The sequence below is a fragment of the Lacerta agilis genome, chromosome 13, assembly GCF_009819535.1.
Source record: "Lacerta agilis isolate rLacAgi1 chromosome 13, rLacAgi1.pri, whole genome shotgun sequence".
Lineage (NCBI taxonomy): Eukaryota > Metazoa > Chordata > Lepidosauria > Squamata > Lacertidae > Lacerta > Lacerta agilis.
Genome location: NC_046324.1, coordinates 7033720 through 7051656, shown reverse-complemented (window position 1 = coordinate 7051656; position 17937 = coordinate 7033720). Strand labels below are relative to the sequence as shown.

General features: G+C 46.2%; 1 protein-coding gene across 8 annotated transcripts in view; it reads left to right on the top strand.

The window, feature by feature from the left end:
- CELF6 (CUGBP Elav-like family member 6) overlaps nucleotides 1–17937 on the top strand; it is a 190518-nt gene that overhangs the window by 20867 nt on the left and 151714 nt on the right. Inside the window, exon 1 of one of the 8 annotated variants that reach the window (XM_033167013.1) lies at nucleotides 10382–10433. The exons of the other annotated variants lie outside the window; for them this stretch is intronic. The gene's annotated coding sequence lies outside the window, so the exon portion shown is untranslated. Of the gene's footprint in view, nucleotides 1–10381; nucleotides 10434–17937 lie in introns of those variants that run through there. 8 annotated transcript variants of the gene reach the window in all.

The following is a 17937-nucleotide window of genomic DNA, read 5'->3' as shown; positions in this document are numbered from 1 at the left end:
AGAACAGGCATCCCCAACCTTGGCCCTCCAGATGTTTTGGGACTGCAAAGCAAGAGGAGAGGTGAACGTGGCAGCTGGGGATGGTGGTGCTGGCAGGAGCACTGGCAGCAGAGACGTTGGCAAGGGGTGCCCATTGGCTAGACTATGCCAAGGGCATGGTACTGTGGAGTCAGGGACTGCAGAATGAAGATGCTAGATCAATAAGCAAACCAACTATTGTGAGCCTTTCCATCAAGCTACACCCAGGGAGTAAAAGAGGCTTGAGTGAGCAAATGATAGCAGAAATAGTAACAGGCCCAGATTGATTGAAGGAGGCATGGGCCATGGATGCCCTGCATCTTTACGCCAGTTTAACTGTTAATGCTCTCCTCCAAATAAACTCTTTGGAAATGTTGCTCCATTAAGGGGTAGGGATCATTAACATATACCATTTTCTGCACTTTTGCAGAACTATGATTCCCAAGGTTGCTAAGGAAAATCCATGCAATTAAATCAATTTAGAACTAATTTGTGCTTGTAGCCTAGCTCGGATCTGATGTGGTTTCTTTCTCTCCCAGCTTTCTCATTACACCCGTAGTACATTAGTTGTATTTCTAGTCTCATAATTATAATAAGCGACTTCCCTATGAATTGCTTTTCCTTTCACTTTCATCCCCACCCTTCCTCCAAAGAAAGGGTACACAATCACCCCCTCCCCGTTTGCCCCGCACAACAACCCTGCAAGAGTAGGTTTATTTGTTTATAAAAGTATTTCTCTACTGCCAAATGATAAAACCCATCAAAGCCGTTTACACCATTAAATCAAGTTGAGATGAAAGGTGGTGTTTTGCAGGGATCACCCAGCAGGGATCTGGTGTTGGTCTGTCACATCGTACTCATGTTGGTGCTTTGTTGCCAGTCGCTTCCAGTACACAATGGTAGTTGGCGAACTTGTAACACTGGTATGGATGCAAGAGGTTAACTGGTTATCCATTGGTAAGATTGACCATTGCTTTTAAGATCTCAGGAAGAGAACATGCAGCAGCCCTCCCCCCAGCCCCTTCATTTAGCCTTCAAGGAAGTTCACGACTGCTGGTAGCCTACAAAAAATTATATTAGCCAACCCTCCCACTTTTATTAGTCACATGTGCCACATAAAGGCAAGCGGTGTTAGGGAAGAATCAAACTTTCTTTCTGGCTTCTAGAAGAAGAAGAGTTTGGATTTGATATCCCGCTTTATCACTACCCTAAGGAGTCTCAAAGCGGCTAACATTCTCCTTTCCCTTCCTTCCCCACAACAAACACTCTGTGAGGTGAGTGGGGCTGAGAGACTTCAGAGAAATGTGACTAGCCCAAGGTCACCGAGCAGCTGCATGTGGAGGAGCGGAGACGCGAACCCGGTTCACCAGATTGCAAGTCCACCGCTCTTAACCACTACACCACACTGGCTCTACTAATCCCATTGACTTTAGAATTCCAGTTCTAATTCTGCCTTGCTTCCCTGACATCACATAGCCAATGACAGCTAGAGGAACTCTGATGTGTCTACCTGCAAAGCTCCAGGGTAACATCAGAGGCCAGCTATTTCCAGCCTTACAGGCTGTGGATGTACTACTGAAATATATCCCTAACAGAGACTGAGATGCGTATTTTATGGATTCAAAGAGCCCGTTTCTATTACTCATGTGATACAGTTACTTTTTTAATGGGTTTCATGCTGGCTTTATTGCATTTATTTTTGTAAGCGGCTCAGATCTCTGGCAGGTAGAATGAAGCAAAATTTCAGAATGCCATGCTAATAGTTCAGTCCTACAACTATGAACTCAGAAGGAAGCACCACTGAACTGAATGGGACTCACTCCCACGCAGAGCTGGAAGGGCCTGCCAATTTTTGTTCTCTGATTCTCTCATTTTTCCATCCTTAAATTCAGTTTTTCACATTTCTGTATTAATTTGCAATCTTTGGGTTTTTGTTTTTTTAAAAAAACCTCATAAAAATTAACCAGCATTTTTGTTTGTTCTTTTCAGTAATGCATTAATTGTTATAAAAAAAAATCCTTCCAGTAGCAACTTAGAGACCAAGTAAGTTTGTTATTGGTATGAGCTTTCGTCTCTAAGGTGCTACTGGAAGGAATTTTTTATTTTATTTTGTTATATAAGGAACTAGCTCCCAGGAGCTAACATGCAATTCTGCACATTTTTTAATTTTTTGTTTCAACTACGGCAGACCAACACGGCTACCTACCTACCTGTAACTAGAATCAATTGTTATGCAAAATTTCCCCTTAATAGATGCGATTCTGTAATTTTTTGGAAGCATTGATTTGAGAACTCCACTGCAGAATTTGGATAAGTGTGACTTTCAAATCGCGGCTGGTTCTCATATTGGTTCAGAAAGTGCGAATTTAATAAATGTGCCTTTAAGTGAGTTGAGCTCTCCCCCCCCCCCATTTCTACTCCCAGGTAAACCTAAGATGCACACATGCACCAGTGGTTTACTTCTGAATAGACATACATAGGATTTGCACTTTGAGAGTGTGAGAGAGTTTTTGACAGGTATAGGCACCTGGGCTACTGGCTATATGTGAAACTGGGGCTTCTGTGTGATTACTTGGCAATTAATCAACTATTTATTAAATTCCTAACTTCCCAGGTGGCAAACAACCAGGCAAGTTTTAAGAAGCGGTGGAAAGGTTTTTAAACATCTGAAAGCATTTCTCAGACCCTCGCAGCTAATATGTTGCCAGTAACAGTATCTTTCAGCCATCAAACGCCTGGGTGAACAGGAATGTTTTGACATTCCTGCTGAATGTTAATCATGTGGGAGATGGACGCACCTCAACCAAGAGGGCCTTCCACAAAGAGGGAACCTCTACCAAGAAGTCCTGTCATGAGTCAGCACCCAGTGGCAGCGCTATCGTAACGACCAATATGGTTATTCAAATCGAACTTCTTCCTTTTACATAGCTCCTCTGTGTGGCCAAAAACCAAACAAACCAGAAATGACAGGTTCAAAAGTATAGAATTTGGGTCTGTATGACAATTTTTGGAAGGTGAGCCCACCTTGAAGGTGGAGCAAAGCCTCAAACTCCAGGAAAGGGCTGGCTTCTATTTGGAGCCAAACTCTCCTGGAGGTGCCTATCAGTAAGTTCCCTTCTGCCCCACCACACAGTTTGACTGGATCTCAGAAGCCACCTGCCCTCTACAGTTCCCACAATGCCCTGGAGCAGCAATTTGTTTGGTGCCCCAAGGCATTCTGGGATATTGGCAGGCAGACTTCCAGCCCCAGCCCTACTACTTCTTAGAATGGCAAGGAGAACAGGCAAGCAGGAGGGACAGGAACACAGGATGCTGCCTTATACAGAGTCAGAATACTAGTCCTTCTAGCTCTCTATTGTCTACACCAGGCATAGGCAAACTCTGCCCTCCAGATGTTTTGATACTACAGTTCCCATCATCCCTGACCACTGGTCCTGTTAGCTAGTGATAATGTGAGTTGTAGTCCCAAAGGACTTGGAGGACCAAGTTAGCCTATGCCTGGTCTACACTGACCACCAGTAGCACTCCAGGATTTCAGGCAGGAATCTCTTCCATCCTTTTCTGGATATGCCAGCAGGGATTGAATCTGGGACCTCCTGCTTGCAAGGCAGAGATTGCTCAGTAGTAGAGCTATGGCCAAAGTGGGTCTGAAGGCCTGGGGGCCCAAAGGGGGCATCTCTACTGGTGGGTCTAATTTGGGTCCCCAGGATAATATGGAAGGGTGAGGGAGCCATTGTGTTGTGCAAATAATAGTACTCACCGGGAAGACATTTCACTCCTTTCGTACCCAAACTGGTAAATCATTCTGTGCCGCTCAAATGATGCCATCCATTTAGCTTTGTTTATTGTTCAGATATCCTTTTAATCTGGCTGTTTTATATGATGGTGCTTTGCCGTCAATGAGGTTTCCAGGCACACATGGTTTCCCAGAAGATGTCCCACAATGCACCAGAGAGAGAAAAAAAACTGGCAGTGATTCCTATACATTTTTATGGGGGACTGTCAACTTCTTTGTGATTAAGGATCTACTTATTTAACCACGGCAGTGGTTCTCGACACTGATAGGCCCATATTAACACCTCTGACTGGTAGCAATTTCCTTCAAAATATCAGCCTGAGGTCATAGCCAGCTCTGGAACTTGAACTACCATAAGTGGGGATGTTGGAGTTTGAACCTGTGGTCATAAACCTTGGCATGCAGATAGGATAACAAACTTGGCAATAAATAAACTAAGAAGAGGTATATTTCATAGATCTTTATGGTGTTGGGGATGGAAGAGGCTAAATCAGGATGGCCTGTAGATCTCTTGGTGCTTTGCATTAGGTCAGGAAAGTTTTTTGTTGTTGTGCCCAGGGTGAAGAGTGTCTTGTCCACACAACCCTCCATGCTGAGTTCTGCAGTGTTGCCAAGCTATGTGACTTGTGCAAGATTGCAACAGGCAGGGCTGGCATCAAGGACTGGAACAACTGGGCATCTGCTGAGAGCCCCACACTCCAGCACTGATCCAGTTCTGAATTTGATCTCTTGCCATGTACACCTTTTAGATCCTTTCCCTTAATTATTTATGGTGCTGATAGCATTTGCAGAATCTGCCGTGCTTATCGTTGCTTGGTTAGGACAGCCTCTGAAGTGAAGCCGCCCTCTGCTGATTTTTATCTAGAACAAATGGCATCAACTTGGAAACCAGGAAAAGAAACACGACGTCAAAGCTAATGGATGGAAATTCATTTCGTAATGGGTACCCAAGCAACCTGCAGGACTTTCAAAAAAGTTCAAATACATTGACTGCTGGGTTTGTTTGTTTGTTTTGCTCTATCCCAGTGCAGCATAAACTCAACAGATACTGAGCTACTGAGCTCAGTTTTGTGCCCCATTCAATTTCATGCCAACCAGTAGAGGCAGTTCCATTGGGGTAAATGGGACACTGGTCCACTAACCTTAACCTGCACTCAGCCAGTCCTTCCACCTGCTTGCTGTCTTACAGTCAATCAGGGAGCAGCTCCACTCTCCATAGGCTCTGGCTCTGCCTGTCATTGGCTCTGGCCCCACCTACTGTTGGCCTCCCAATTTTCTGCCCTACCACAGCCAGTGGACACTCGCCACCACTGCTGCCGAGTGTGAGTGCCCACTTCAGCCCAGCCAATCTTCTAGGTGCTAGTCGTGGTAGTGCTGTGTCATACTATGGAGTCTGTGGCCCTCCCATTGTCTCTGACCATTAGTCATGCTGGCTGGGGCTGATGGGAGTTGAAGTCCAGCAATCTTCTGGAGGGTCACATGTTCACCACCCCTGCTAGATGACATTTCTTGCCCCAGACCCATGTTCAAATTGGCTCTGAGCACTGGCAGAACTGTGGCAGTTTTTGTTGTTGTTCAGTCGTTCAGTCGTGTCCGACTCTTCGTGACCCCATGGACCAGAGCACGCCAGGCACGCCTATCCTTCACTGCCTCCCGCAGTTTGGCCAAACTCATGTTAGTAGCTTCGAGAACACTGTCCAACCATCTCATCCTCTGTCTTCCCCTTCTCCTTGTGCCCTCCATCTTTCCCAACATCAGGGTCTTTTCCAGGGAGTCTTCTCTTCTCATGAGGTGGCCAAAGTACTGGAGCCTCAGGATCTGTGTACTTCAGGATCTGTGGCAATTTTTAGGTCACTTTTTTCTTTTGTATCGAGAATAATTAATGTGTCACTCATGACTGCAAACTCAAAGAGCAAATGACATGTCTCAAATGCAAGCAGCAACGGGCTCAGCCTTAGAGGAGCTCAATAGCCCTTCCACTCCTCTCGGTTCGTTGCTCCCACCAGGCACCTTAGGGTGCCCCTGCCCGTGGTTGGAGCTTGCTGGAGGAAGCTTACACCCTGCCTTAAAAGAGGTTACATGGAAAGCGATTGACCTGCTGTTCTAATTGCCTGACATTCTGTTTAGTAAACCCTAATTACTGGAGCGAGGAGTTAAATGGGAGGCTGTTAAACGAGGATTGACAGCTGTGGCCGTGGATCTAATTACAGGCATTCCTGATGCAGGGAGTGAGCCTGTGCTGCTTCTGTTGCCGTGGAAACGCATAGGCTGAGCAAAGGAAACCATCAGCACCAGGCAGCCAGGCATGTGCCATGCCACACAGACTCATGTGACTCTCTGGTTTCTTGCTAATGCAAGCCCAAGGCTCAGAGTATGATGTCCAGTGAGTAACACAAATCCCGAGTAAGGGTGAATAGAATGCTACCATGGTGTAAAGGTAAAAGGTACCCTTGACCATTAGGTCCAGTAACGGACAACTCTGGGGTTGCGTGCTCATCTCACTCTATAGGCCGAGGGAGCCAGCGTTTGTCTGCAGACAGCTTCTGAGTCATGTGGCCAGCATGACTAAGCCACTTCTGGCGAACCAGAGCAGTGCACGGAAACACAATTTTCCTTCCCGCCGGAGCAGTATGTATTTATCTACTTGCACTTATCTACTTGCTTTTGAACTGCTAGGTGGGCAGGAGCTGGGACTGAACAACAGGAGCTCACCCCCATTGCGGGGATTCGAACTGCCGACCTGATCGGCAAGCCCTAGGATGACTCAGAAGGCATTGTTTGCCCATGTCCACACATTCCACTTAGCACACTGGATGTGCATAAATGCACAATGCTATGATGTTTTGGCCTCCTCATGAGGAACTGAGACAGGTTGCTGGAGCCTTGGATTGGCACCCACTTCTGGACATTCCTCTTATGACACTTGTGTGGACAGACGAGATAATTGGTTTTTTTTCCCCTTCGTCTTCAAGAACATCTCAGATGATTTTTGCACAATTACAGCTTGGTGCAAGCAATACATTTAAAGCAGATTTAAAGCACACACTGCCCCTGAGAATCCTGGAAGCTGTAGATTACCCCTCACAGAGATACAATTCCCAGCAACCCTAAACTACAGTTCCAAGGATTATTTGGGGGGAGTCATAGAATCATAGAAATGTGGAGTTGGAAGGGACCCCAGGGTCATCTTGTTGAGCCCACTGCAATGCAGGAATCTCAACATGCGCTTTTGTGCTTTAAATGTATGGTGTGCATGCAGTCTTACATCTCTTGGGTCATGGTTGAGATGCCTGCAACCTCTTTTGTGTGGGGTAAGTCCACAGGAGGCAAAGCAATGGGAAGTCCAACAAGCTCTGATGTTCCACCTAGATATTCTTCAACTGAAGGACTTGCCGGTACCTTCCCCCCACCGCAGCTCCAAGGGAAGGGCAGGAAAAGGTCTCCTCAAGAGCAAGGAGGGCTGGCCGGAAAGAAAGTCTCCTCTCTCCAGTTCTTAACCTGACCTTTGCATTTGTCCTGTCATGCTCCCTATTCATATGAGAACCGAGATATGCGAACTGTAAATCGTTGTTGGCGGAACTAAATAAGAGAGTTAGGGTGTTTGGGGCTGGAGGGGGAATTTACTCAGTAACACAAAGGAAAGATACAGACAGAGGGAACAGCAACCAGGAAGTGATTCTGCACAATAGGAGAGCAAAGGAGCAGGAGTGAAAGACTGAAGCATGTTCAGTAGGCTTGAATATTATAATAATATAATCAGAAGCCCGCTGAACTGCCATCACCATGGTTGATGTTATTCCCAGTGGACTCTTATTGAATGAGTGTATTACAGAGGGTGAAAGCTATGCAAATATAGGAAAACAGAACCATAGAATTGTAGAGGTGGAAGGGAGCCCAAGGGTCATTTAGTAAAACCCCTATATCTCCCTAAATATATCTTTAAAGGAGGGTGCAAGAAAAGGCAGCATCTAAAATAAGTACGCGGGTGGCACTGTGGTCTAAACCACTGAGCCTAGGGCTTGCCTATTGGAACTTGCCTACTGCCCACCTAGCAGTTCGAAAACACATCAAAGTGCAAGTAGATAAATAGGTACCACTCCGGTGGGAAGGTAAATGGCGTTTCCGTGCGCTGCTCTGGTTTGCCAGAAGCGGCTTAGTCATGACCCGGAAGCTGTCTGTGGACAAACGCCGGCTCCCTTGGCCTATAGAGCGAGATGAGTGCCGCAACTCCAGAGTCGTCCACGACTGGACCTAATGGTCAGGGGTACCTTTACCTTTAAAATAAGTAAGTACCGCACGACCCTGTGTATATTGATCAACACATTTCTCTCTCTCGCCTTCTCCAGATTTTTCCACAGAGCGCTCCTTTAAATGGTTAATGGCAGCTTCTGCCATTTGTTCAGTAGGTAGGTCTTATAATTCTCAAAGTGCTTAATGCACAGGGTTTGTTAATCTTCACACCAGGCCTTTGTTGTGGATCACTCTTGTTCCCGTTTTACGGGTAAAAAACTGAGCCAGCGCCTTGCCCCAGGCCAGAGTCTGTGCCTGTGGCAGCAGCTAATTCTCTGCCGCTGGACTGTGGAGAAATGTCACCAAATGAATAATAAATTATAGAAGTGCAGTGGCACTAGCTTGTTGTGTCACCCCCACAGCTAAAAGAAGAGGGCAGGTGCATGTATTAAGAAACATCAGTTTGGGGAGAGAGAAAGAGAGAGAGAGAGAGAGAGAGAGGTGAGTTTTAGCAAAGGTACTTTGGGGTGCTGAGCCTTGCCTGAAATCCAGTGCAGGGTAGCAGTTCTCCTATCTAGTAGGAGCACCTTTCGTTTGATTCCATATATGCTCTACTCGTATATTACAAATAAAGGGGAAACACCCTAAATCTGGAGGATGTGCTGTAGCTCAGTGACAGAGCATCCGTTGTGCATGGAGAAGGGCTCGGGTTCAATCCCTTACATTCCCAGATTGCACAAGGATAGTCCTCTGCCTGAAACCCCAAGAGAGCTGCTGCCAGTGGTGTACTGTCAGTTAAGTTTCTTTGCTAAGATCTGGTGGTCACACAAGTCAGTTGTTTCGCTCAGCATAAGGCAGCTTTCTGTGTTCCTTTGTTATTCCGTCTTCTAAAGGAGAGTGAACTCGCAGAAGCGGTGCCTGTGCAACTTCTCATTCCAGACCACATGTGTGAGGTGGGGCTTTGCTTCCTTAGAGAGAAATAGCAAGCCCCTTCTGGACATCCTTGTTATTGTGCATTCACGATGACTTGTGCCCATGATGGTATTGGTGCACTTGAATGCGATCCTGCTTTCATTGTGCCTGCAAAAGTTATAGAGCAGACATATGGCTTCATGCCCAACTGGGGCATGCTCCATAGCTTCCTGCTGAAGTCCTGTAACTTCTTCTTTTTGCCACAGATGTTCCAGTTTATTTTTTTTGTCCCGCTTTTCTTGCTCTATAGAGCAAGGGTGCCTCTCCAGATGGCAACAATGCAATAACATGGAGAAGCATCACAGAACAACTAATAAACCAGAATGATGTATGGGCAGTCCAATATAAACCCATCACCAACGCAATATTATTGCCTCTTGGAATTATGGAATTGGCATGTTGCAGAATACATTTTCAAAAAAAGAGGCCTAGAGAGCTGACGTCATTGAGTCAAGATGGAACCAGTGATCAAACTCCAGAAATTACAATTTAGTATGAGAATTTAAGTATGAAACCACGAGTTAAGTATGAAAATGAGCATTTAGGCCTCAGTGATTATTTGCTTTGCAGTTGCACAAGGGGACCAGGAGAAGGCATGTGATAATATTTTTGGAGTAGCTTCTTGGACTGGCTTCCTTATGGTTTACATTTTAGGCTTATGCAATTGATTTTGGGTGTTTTCTTCAAAATGGTTCATCAACCAGACCTTTCTTTTTTATGGAGGGTGGGATAGTGATGGAATAAATGGGAACATTTCCAAAAATAAAACCAGCATAAACCCAAGTGGAAAAGAAGAGCGCTTTATATTTTTAAAAAAGAAATGTGCCTTCTGTGGTATAAACATAAATGTTTTCTAAAATTACCTAATGATTTTTTAAAATTGCATTTTCAATAGAAGGGTATGAATGCTTCACCCAAGTGCTAAGAATAGTATCCCCCCTTCCTTAATGATAACTAGAAATAGTAAACAGCAGCAAGAGAATGTTATGGGTTGGAGAAGATCTGAAATTGTTGGAAGGTCTTCTGTTCCTCAGCCTCACCACAAGTTATCTTCAAAACAACTCTATGAGGTAGGTTAGACTGAGAGAAAGAAACTGTACCAAGAACTACCTTCTGGGTGAGGATTTGAAGCCAGGGCTTCTTGGTTTGTGGCTGTAATTGCCTCCCAAGCTCAGCTGCAAAAAGCTGAATTCTGCCATGATGGCATTCTGTTTCCCTGCTGGTGGGTGTGTTGATCCCCAGGACCTGACAAACCCAACACTTTGGTGGTTCAGCTACATTGTTGCACATTCCCTTTAAGTGTGGGCGTGTGATGTGAGCATGTGCAAAGCCACGGTTTCGATGATGGTGGCAGAGCAGCTTGGCATGCAGGCTAAATGCTTGCCAGTCTGAGGCTGACGAAGATGCAGGAACAAAGGTAGGGATGAGAGATGACTGACTGTATGCGTGAAACTTGGATCTGCTTTTGTCAAAGCTGAGGTGCAGTTATGGATACTTGACACCCATGTGTTCCAATAAGGTTTTCTGCCCTTGGCGGTCGAGGAGTGAAGTTTGTGCCCCAGAAATCTCTGATCCTCTTCCTCCAGTGAGGCATTTTATTAACTCTCCCAATGTTTTGGTTGCACTGAAACTGACTCTGGCAAAGAGACGCAGATCTTTGATTAGCTTGCCCTCCGCTATGGCATTTCCCCTTCATATGATCCCTTTCCAAGTGGCCCGTTTCAGAAGATTTTAATGAGGTGGGGGAGGTGGCAGAAGAAAAAGGGGGGTAGTTGCACTTGTGAGCGTGCTCTTCCTTGCGCACAGGACTGTAATTTGTGCTTTTGCTTGTTGGTTTTCCCTGCTGAGTCTCACAGGGAGCTGTTCAGCACTCTTGCCCGATCCATTCACTCCCCACCAGCAGCTCCAAGAATTACAATCTGCTCAAGTGGTTGCAAGGTGGGGAGGAAAGCCTCCTGCTGGTTTCAATAGAGATTTGGAAGGGAGCCCAGTTCTGTGTATGTGTGTGCATGCACACACGTGTGCGTGGGAGGGATTAGGCATAGATGGGAAGAAGGTGGGACTGGGAAAATAGCCACCCTCCCTCTGCCGAGGAACAGAGCTGCAGTTAGCTTGAAGAGCAGAGAGCTGAGATGGAGGATGGGATGTTTTAAATGGAGCTCCCTGTAGGCAGACCCGAGTCTGCCAGGCTGTTTCCTGATGTGATTTGCCTGACAGTCCTCCACAAAGCCATTTGGCTGGCTGAAGAAGTAGCATATATCTTGCTCTGAATGTCTCAGCCGACTGGACCTAAGCAATTTCTGGCCCTCTGATCTATGGCATGGGTGAGCAACCTTCCAATGGTCACAGTTCAGTGGTGGGCAGGACCAGAGACCAAAGTGGGTGGATCAACAAATGGAAATGTTTGTTTTGTACACCAGGCTGTTTCCATGGACACTCATGTCTGTCTGCCTAACCAGGCAAACAAAAGGCATCATCGAAGTTAAGGACACATTCTAACTAGGCCAAAACACCCAAGGAGGGTGCAGAAAGGGTCGACGAGTGGTATAGTCTGAGGAGAGTCCAGAGGGCCTGATAATGAAGCCTAGAGGGTTGCATATGGTCCCTGGTGTTGAGGCTCCCCACCATTGATCTACATAGTGTGTGGCGTGGCTTTTATTTTCTGGTGCCAGCTACGTTTTTTAATGAGGAGGAAATGACAGTGCAGCCACTTTTTTTGGCTGTACAACTGAGAAGGACAGTCAGCTGCACCCCAGCTTTTACAGCCATGGTTGGGACCCTGTGACCCTCCAGATGGCATTGCACTACAAACACCCATCACCCTTTACAGGTAGGTAGCCGTGTTGGTCTGCCGTAGTCAAAACAAAATAAAAAATAAAGAAATCCTTCCAGTAGCACCTTAGAGACCAACTAAGTTTGTTCTTCGTATGAGCTTTCATGTGGCCATGCTGGTTGGGGCTGATGGGAATTGGAGGCCATCAACTCCTGGAGGGCCACCGGTTGCCATTACTGCTCTACTGAAAGGCTGCTCTACCCTGGCAGTAGAAAAAAAGGAGGTTGCTTGCTTTCTCCAATATCTAATGTTTTGTAAGTTGTAGGCATCTTGAAATAAAAGGTTGGGCATGAGGAAGGATGGGGCAAACTCCATTGGCCGTTTCATGCAATCTGTCTATTTTTGAGCCCCTTCTCTGATTCCCACCCTATTAGAATTCCCTGGGTTCAATAATGTTGGTCTTCCCAACTCAACTGCTGGGGTGTGCAGGTGTGTGTGTGTGTGTGTGTGTGTATGTAGGGAGTCTCTTTGCAAGAAGCTCATTGGCCTTGGAGGCAAAAAGCTGACAGCTTTTACAAATACTAGATGCAGCATGCTGACAGATGGTGGCTTTATGGAATGAAAGAACTGTCCATAAATTACTAGCGAAACATCTCTCTGTTGTCCCCGTCCCCCCAGGTTAAGGCTCCAAGCAGAGAGCATTTGCAGCTGTGCTTGGTTCCATTCTGGGAATTGTTCCCCTTTGCTGCTTTCCAGATTCCTCTGGTGCAGGTACCCAAAGGATAATACACAACCACCTTTTGTGTGTGCATTATAACTCAAGGGCAGAGTGCATGCCCTTCATGCAGAAGGAAGTCCTGGCTTCAGTCTCCACCCAAAAATATTCCTGGGCAATGGAGCTGAGAAATGACTGATTCCTAGGAAGTGCCACAGCTCAGGGGTAGGGCATTTGCCTTGAATGCAGAAGGTCCTAGGTTCAATTCTTGGCATCTGCAGGTAGGACAGGTAATGTCTCCTTTCTGAAACCTTGGAGAGCCACTGCCAGTGCAGACAATACTGAGCTTGATGGTATAAGGCAGCTTCTTATCTTCTGTGAGGAACTGCTGCCAGCCAAAACAGCCAGCATTTGGCCAGCTAAGCCAATGGTGTGATTCAACATGTTCTCTATATTGCTCCAAAGGGCAGGACTAGAACCAATGGGTAGAGAAATGGCAGGGAGGCAGGAACCTGGCTAAATAGTCTGAGAAACTTCCTAACTGGAAAAGTTACTCAATAATGGAGCAAAGTGTTGGATCTTTGCTGGAGGAGGAAGAGGAGGAGGAGGAGGAGGAGGAGAAGAAGAAGAAGAAGAAGAAGAAGAAGAAGAAGAAGAAGAAGAAGAAGAAGAAGAAGAAGAAGAGTTTGGATTTGATATCCCGCTTTATCACTACCCGAAGGAGTCTCAAAGCGGCTAACATTCTCCTTTCCCTTCCTCCCCCACAACAAACACTCTGTGAGGTGAGTGGGGCTGAGAGACTTCAGAGAAGTGTGACTAGCCCATGGTCACCCAGCAGCTGCATGTGGAGGAGCGGAGACGCGAACCCGGTTCCCCAGATTATGAGTCTACCGCTCTTAACCACTACACCACACTGGCTCTATTTAAGATACTTAAATAGAATCTGGGCATCCATTTCTCATGGATGCTATATTTTCCCACTGGCTGTTCGAAAGGATCTGATGCATAGCCTCCTTCAACAGATCCCATTTCATATCACAGTTCATGGGTTTTGTATGCTGGGACTATATATATATATATCCTACACAAAGAAGGCTGCCTTGCTGTTTGGGATTTCACCAAGTGTAATGAAGCACAGTTCATTCAACTATGATCCAGCCGGTGGTCTGTGGCCAGTTGCTTACACCCACCCATGGAAAAACCAACCAGGAAGGTGATCCCAGCTGCTTTGCTCTGGGGAGGCTTGGCCAAGCCACCTGTGTGAGGTCTGGATGAGGTCAAATATTCCCCAAACCACAAGCCATTGATCTTGCCTTGCTTGTGCGCTGTTCTGCTTTATGTGGGCTTCGACCTCCTGAGCTTAACAAAGTGAAAATAAATATTTAATTATTCTCCTAAATAAAAATCAATAGAGCTGCTGGTTGGCTAAGTAAATCAGGGGGCCCATAAATTTTCCCCATGCGCTGCTTGGAGTTCTTCCATTAATGGCTGTTCTGCTGCGCAGAAGCAATAATTAAAAGGTGGGAGGAAGAACTGGTGGGGGGCACGCAAGGAAATGTGAGGCTGAACTGGAGATTCCGATCTGGAGATGCCGATCAGGGTATCCTGGGATTGGATCCAAAAGGAATCTGTCAGTGATGCTTGATCTGCTGCACCATCTGTTGAAATATGATGGAGTGAGCAAAGCGAAGAGTGAGCAGGGGAAAGCGTGACTCACACTAAGCAAAAGCACCACTAAGCAAAGGTAGAAACACCCCTAACTTGGTCCAACCTGGATAAGGTCCATTCCTTGGTGGCAGAGTGCATCATTTGCATATAGGTGGCCCATTCAAAAATGTTTAGGTAGAAGGTGATTAGAAAGGCTTAGATCTTGGAGAGCTATGGCCAGCCAGAGGAGAACTTACTAGGATAGGCAGCTAAGCAGTTTGACTACTAAACAGCTAAAAAGTTGGACACAGAAAGACAGCTTTCTATGTTCTTGTGCAAACTGGACATAGCGATGTCCAGTTCAGTTTATGCACTTAAAAACAACTATCTCCAAAAAGAGTTAAACACACACAACTTTATGAATAACTTTTTGCATAACCTTAAAAACCTTTCCATTGTACAAGGGTGCCCATTTGTACAGTGTTTGCAAAGCACTAACATGAGTGGCGCCACACAGAGCTAATATGGCATAATGGCTGGAGTGTTGACTAGGACTTGGAAGAGCAGGGTTCAAATCCCAAACTCAGCCATGAAGCTCACTGGATGATTTTGGGCCAGTCGCTGCCTCTCAGCCTAATCAACTTCCGAGTGTTGTTGTGTGAATAAAATGGAGGGGGGTGGGAGAGAAACCATGTTTTCTGCTTTGAGCTTCATGGAAGAAAGGTGGGGTAACAATGTAAAAATCTTTCTATGGAAATTCTCCTAAGAGCCATCTTGGATTTAGTTTTCTACTATGAGGGACAAATTAGCTTTTCCGTCAGCCGACATTCTCTGTGCTTTGAGTCCAAATCCATAATAAAGTAAAAACTTTTATTGGAGAAATGTTTGCATGCCTGGGTATGCATTGTTTTTTTTAAAGAAATAGCCACTAAGAAAACCAAGTATTCTGGAAGCATTCTGTATCTGCTTGTATGCACATACTTTATCAGCCTTTTTGCTCTGTCGCAAGCTAAGCACGAAACCTACAACATCTGGGCTTACTTATCCTTTGACTGCTTATCAGGCTTTTGTTGTAAACCAACCAAACCGGCCACTTTTTCAGTAGCCTTGCCTCGTGCGTATGTCTCATCCATCCACCGCAGTTGCAGCCAGCGCATCTTTAATGCTTTGTGAATATGGGCCGTAATTGAATGCAGAGACCTACTTCAGCTCTCAGCATTTGAGCTGGAGCGCTGCAAGGTAAATAGAGTCATAATGAAACTCGTGACTATAACATGTAAAAATATAAGAGATATTTTACTGTTCGATATCCTTAATATAAAATATTAAACACAACTTTTGAAAACCACAGTGTTGAAAGATCACAATGAGAGAGAAATGATCTATTGTTTTTGTTGGGTTTTTTTTTTTAATGACTCCTAACTTGCTTTCACACTCTTTTCTGTAAAATCACTATCCTTTGTACACTCAGTTTTTACAGAGAAATCCAATAATGTTTCTGCCAGCCCATTGCTTTCTGTGTTGTCTTCCTCCTGTTGTTGTCTTTAGATTTGTTTTGTGATGATTTCATTTATTTATTTTTACTTAAAATGCAATTTTTAAGTGCCAATTGCCAGGTGTGGGTCGACAAAGTGCTATTGAGACTCTTCAGAAATGCTGTTAGTTTATTTTAAAAGGGTTTCTGGCCTTGTAATTAATTGCTTCCTGTTCACTTGTGTGACCACAGCTTCCCTGTAAGCGCTCTGCTTCTGTCCCTCTGCAAAAAGAAAATAGAACTTTAACTACAGGCTTCCATTAAGCAGCAGATTTTGATGTTGTATGGCAGGCATAGGCAAACTTGGCCCTCCAGATGTTTTGGGACTACAATTCCCATCATCCCTCACCACTGGCCCTGTTAGCTAGGGATGATGGGAGTTGTAGTCCCAAAACATCTGGAGGGCCGAGTTTGCCCGTGCCTGTTGTATGGTCACATAAATCCATTATGTCCCCACAGGTAAAAGCAGCCGACATATTCAAATAACCAGCAGAGGAATGTCACAGCAATGCAAACAGCCGGGAAGCAACTAATTACAAGTGTAGAAGGGGCTTTAAAAGAAAAGGATAAGGAGGGACGCACCAATTGAAGGGACAGTGTGAAGAATCTGCTTACACCTAATTACGGGAAGCTAATAATTAAAGAAGAGAAGCAAGGCTTTTCTTGGAAAGGGACCATCTTCTGAGAAAACCTACAGCAGGTTATCGCGCATGGAGATGGGCACTGCTAGATTTTTATGGGGAACAGAACAGTGCAGTAAGTGCCAAGTTTTTGCTTCGTCTTCCAGCTGAGTGCGTTAAACCAACGCCTCAGCAGCACTAAAGGGCCCTCATATGGAAGCAACCCAAATGTCAGCATCCGAAGAGTTAAGACAGATAACCTGAGAGTTGTTCAGAATTCTCGTCAGAAAGATTTGGGACTTCTTTCCTTTCATATCTCAGAGGATTTGAAAGAGTCACATACTCTGTCGGTTTTAAAAAAAAATCTTTCTTCTGTTTTAGGTGTTTCCATCCTGCAATATTATTTTTTGTTGTTTTGTTTTGTTTTTTTAGAAAAAAGGTGCTGGTACTCACCATGAACTTGTTACATTAAGTGCCACACTTTAAACATTTTTTGGGGGAAAGGTGCCAGTACTTCCAGAAAAAAAGCACTGATTGTATACTATCTTACTGTGATGGCCTGGGAGTCAGACTCTGATGCTGAACCTGAGGGATCCCAGCCTGCACGGGATTCCCCGCCTCCAGAACCAGCTGAGCCGGGGCCAGGGCTTGAGCCTGAAGGATCCCCACCTGTGCTGGATCCCCAGGTGCAGGCATCAGCAGAGTCTGCTCTGGCTCCTGATGGGAGGGAGGACCCATTGCCTGCAGGTGCTCCACTCCCAGCCTCTTCAGAGGAAGCTGAGGCATCCCCTGGGTCCAGTAACCCACCATCCTCTCCTGAGCTACAGAGGCTCAGGGCAGAGAGGCGAAGGGAGTTAAGTGTCTGCAGGAGGAGTGCTCGCCTCCAGGCCCGGAGGAGAGGCGAGTCTCCGGAGGATCGGGACCGCCCTAAGCATAGGGCCAGATAAAAGCCAGCCAGACCCAGCCCAAGTTGCGTGAGCAACTTAGTTGCAAGCGTGTGCTCAACCTGCAACCTTGTGCCTGAACCTGCCTTGGACCTTGATCTGCTCCCTGCCTCGCTCCCTGCCAGATTGACCTCCTTTGGACCCCTAGACCCAGGACTGGATTTGGACCTCGCTTCATGGACAAACCCTTGGGGCCAGCACAGTTTGCTCACGCCACACCCGCACTCCCCCTTCGCTGGGGTGCGTTCGGGAGGAACTAGTAGCCATGGCTGACCAGGCGGCTGCGCTGGTGGCATTGGCCCAGGAGAACCAGGCCTTGACCCACACCGTGCAGCAGCTAAGCAATGTGGTTACGGCGCTTCAGCAGCGTTTGGATGCCTTACTGGCTCCTGGAGCCGCCGCCCCAGCTCCTGGCAAGTACCCAGTGGCCCTGCCAGAGAAATTTGATGGGTCCCCAGCCAGCTTTCCCATGTTTCTCGCCCAGGCCAAGCTGTATATTCAGGGGCGAGCTCGGGATTTCCCTGACGATCGCACTAAGGTGCACTTCCTGATCAGCTTGCTGAAGGACCAGGCGGCCAAGTGGGCGTTGCCGCTGCTCCGGCAAGACTCCCCCTTGCTGACAGACTATACGGGGTTTTGCAATCATCTGGAAACCACGTTCGCCAACCCTCAGAAGGGGAGTCAAGCC